The sequence below is a fragment of the Octopus sinensis genome, linkage group LG22 (assembly GCF_006345805.1).
Source record: "Octopus sinensis linkage group LG22, ASM634580v1, whole genome shotgun sequence".
NCBI lineage: Eukaryota > Metazoa > Mollusca > Cephalopoda > Octopoda > Octopodidae > Octopus > Octopus sinensis.
Window position 1 is genome coordinate 17,288,241 of NC_043018.1, and position 4,095 is coordinate 17,292,335.

Consider the following 4,095-nt stretch of genomic DNA (forward strand, 5'->3'; position numbering starts at 1 on the left):
TCCTTGTTTGTCCCTTCTATGTTTAGTCCCTTGTGGGTAGTAAAGAAATAGGCATTTTTTTCTGTCTTTATGTTCTGAGTTCAAATTCCATCATGGTTGTCTTTGCTTTTTTATCCTTTTGGTGTCGATAAACTAAGCAACAGTCGATCGTATTGTCTGGCCCCCTCTCCCAAAATTTGGACCCTGTACCTAGAGTAGAAAAGATTCTTATAAAAGCAATATCCATCTACCTATAGAAGTATAGAATTTTAGAACTGCAGAATATTTTGCTCGATCGGGTGGCTTAAGTTTGCAGTTAAACATCGTACCAAGTTGTATTCGATCATGCTGATTATTAGATTTCAATAGATTTGTGTTATTATTTACATTGTTGATTCTAGGTGGTGTACGAATGTATGTTTGTGTGCGTGTGTGTATGTGTGTTTGTATAAAGCCACAAACGTGTTTGCTCTTATACGCAGTCATATCTACACTTGCATATTGACACAAATACATATTTATACCATTATGTACTTACATATATATGTGCTACGTAACTTATTTCGTTTTCCCCTTTTTGGTACGAGAATGAAAATAGAATTTCTCTTGACATATTTTGATGCGAGGAACACGAATCAGTTATGCATATATTAGGCACGAATGAATTATGCACGAATCAATAATGCAGGTAGGAGTCGAAATGTTATTTCAGTGACTAAATAATTCAGACGCACACTGAAAATGGAGGACTTTAACTAATTCAGTTCAATATCGATGTACGGAATATAACGGCCATGTAAGAGTTAATTGTATGTAATTATATATTGTGAATAAATAATGTTATTGAATACTTAATACTTGTCCCATCATTAATTCATTGTGATGCATTAGCCAGTCTTGTATTCGATGGGAAAGATTATTTGTTGCTGATCAGTACAATACAACATTGAAAAATGTCTGAATTTATCTCCTGAGTTAAGCAGACATATAATGTGAATAGAATGTTATTTGTATGAGAATATCATTTCCTATCAACTGAGTTTTATTATTTTAGTTAATACATTTAATGGTCTTTTTATTAATCAAATGCACAGCAATGACTTACGGCCATATCACGTTGAAAGCACCGGTTCTCGTCCGATCACCACAGGTAAGCAACATCGAGCCTAGTTAGTACTTAGATGGGTGACCGTTTGGGAAACCTAGGTGCTGTAAGCATTCCATTCCTCTTTAAATGGCGGTGCCCCAGCATGGCCACAGCTCATGAGCTGAAACTAGAATCAATCAATGCTCTTGTATGCTTGCATACCTCTGTCATTCAAACAAAATAATTCTTAGAAAGAACGTCATATGACTGGTTCGTTGCCAGTCATCTTCATATCGAATTCTGTGCACCAGGAAAGTATACGAGAGGAGCAAGACGTATAAGCTCAGTGACTACCATATCAATAAAACAAATATAAATCTTGTTGCATACGTAATGTTGTGAATAATATGCGAAAGATGTGGGAATCACCACATCGGTAACACATTCCGGAAACTTCACATCAGGCTTAAGGATCACACATCTGCGCTTATTCGAGTAAGAAAACATACAATGATTGGAGTAGGTATATCCTTTCAATATACATGCCTATTTCGAAGGCGGTGGGCTGGCAGAAACGTTAGCACGCCGGGCGAAATGCTTAGCGGTATTACGTCTGCGTTACGTTGTGAGTTCAAATTCCGCCGAGGTCGACTTTGCCTTTCATCCTTTCGGGGTCGATAAATTAAGTACCAGTTACGCACTGGGGTCGGTGTAATCGACTTAATACCTATGTCTGTCCTTGTTTGTCCCCTCTGTGTTTAGCCCCTTGTGGGTAATAATGAAATAGGTATATCCTTTCAACTGAGACAATGGCAGGTTCAGAATGTAGACTATTCTTATTAATCAAGAGAAATTGGAAATGAAGACGGGACCGAACTGAATACCACAGATCTGCATTTCTAACTTCTTTGATTTACTTATCATTCAGCTCTTAACATTCCTATTTATTTCTCACAAAGATTTACCACACAGCTGCAACATATTTTTACGAAATATCATATCTATTGACGAATATTATATAAAAATTCTACTATTGTTCAGCGACACTTCTAGTCACCTCTTTCGCAACAGTATTAAGGTATCATGTCACGTTGTGTAATAATTCTCCTGTTTACATACCGTACTACCTGCTGCTTCTGATAGCATCTAACTCAGCCAATTACAATTCCTAAAATGGAAATATAAGCAATGATGTAGTCACAGCACACCAGAATGATCTGCCGATAAAATTTCTGATTTTTCTGTCTCCAATTACAAATAAGGGAATATTTTTCTAAATGTTTATAGTCATTTCACGCATTGACATTAATTTTCGCATGTTTAATAAAACTTAACGTGTATTGCACAAAGATCGTTGCAAATATTTGTCATTAAAAAAAATTCAACGCTTCAATGAATTTATAATATACTTCTAAATATTCATATATTGTAGAAATACCTATAAAACAATTTCTTAACATTCGATATCACTTTACATAATCAGAATCTAAGAAAGTTCATTACATTGCTCTCAATGCCATCGTTATAGTAAATGAATTATGAAAGTATTATGAATGTGTCACAAATGCCCCGTCGGCGAGCTGCCAGCGTTTGCTAATTTTGAATATATGCTGTTTAACCTTTATCATATAAATGTGTTTCTAAATTTAATATCAATTGATTAATATGAATTTAAATCCAGAGGTCTTGCATGTTTAAAAATCTGAAGTTTCAAAAAATATATGTATTACATACATATAAAAAGGATGATCTGTAAGTGGTCATCTATTATGCTAGAAGAAGATCCTCTATGGATTTTTACCCAGTACATTTATATATGTATATTGTACACAGTATAAAGATGTGATCTACTAGACACGACTCTCCAAAAGTGAACTTTTACTGATATCCATCTCTCACTGGATGGAGTATTTCCATTCTCTATCTTACCTTGAAGGAACAGTAAACAACGAATACATATATATATATATATATATGTGTGTGTGTGTGTGTGTGTGTGTGTGTGTGTGTACTGGGGCGGAAATATAAAAAAAACAAAAGACGAAGACAGGGCGTGTAGACAACAAACTTATGTATTAGTATAACGCTCTGGAAGTGAAAAAGTCTTTAACATTTCGAGTCTACGCTCTTCCACAGAGAGGAACACAGAAAGAAGCAGGACGAGAAAATAAAGAATGTGTAGTGTCTAGCGATCTATCATGGAGAATGTTATATATATATATATATATATATATATGTAAATGTATGTATGTATGTATATGTGTGTGTTTGCGTGCACATGCGTGTTTGTATATATATATATATATATATATATATATATAGTTAATCCAAACAAGAAAACACAAAAAAACACAGCAACGCGAAGACGTGGAACAAATAAAGTATTATTGGACGCTCAGGAAAGAAGGGAAGGAGGGTTTAACGTTTCGAGCGGAGCTCTTCGTCGGAATCAAAGGAGAAGGAAAGATCCCGAGAAGGGAAGACTGAGGAAAAAAATTGCTGGCCATATATATATATATATATGCATTTCAATTAGAAAGTGAGAGATGGAGTAATGACAATATGAAAAAAATAAAACGTATTCAAAGTATAAACAATGAAATTAATCGTGCTGTTTTGAACTCAATATTTCATTCTGATTACGTATCCATGCTTAATGAAATTTTTTAATGACAGCAGTTATATATTTGTTTGTCGGGGCCAGTATATTAACAATAATAGTAGTAATGATGTGAAAAATATCGTTAACGACGATGGTAAAGCCGAATTAAAAATAAAATGCAAATATAATTCGATGTGTATAAATAAATATAACTCGGGTATATGGCTGTGTATACACGCACACACACACACACATACAAACACACACACGCACACACACACATACGTAAACACACAATATAATATTGGAGATAAATTTGGAATTAATATATTTGTTTAGATCATAACTATTACACCCAAAAACTCGTCTAGACATATTCGATTAACATTTAGTCATAATTAATGTGAGGTTCTTTGTAACAAACCCT

The 4,095-nt window shown here is 34.2% G+C and overlaps 1 non-coding gene across 1 annotated transcript; it reads left to right on the top strand.

The window, feature by feature from the left end:
* The first annotated feature begins 1,078 nt into the window (after positions 1–1,078).
* Positions 1,079–1,197, top strand: LOC115223345. The gene has a single exon (XR_003882794.1). It is a non-coding gene; the product is annotated as a 5S ribosomal RNA (ribosomal RNA).
* The last annotated feature ends 2,898 nt before the right edge of the window (positions 1,198–4,095 follow it).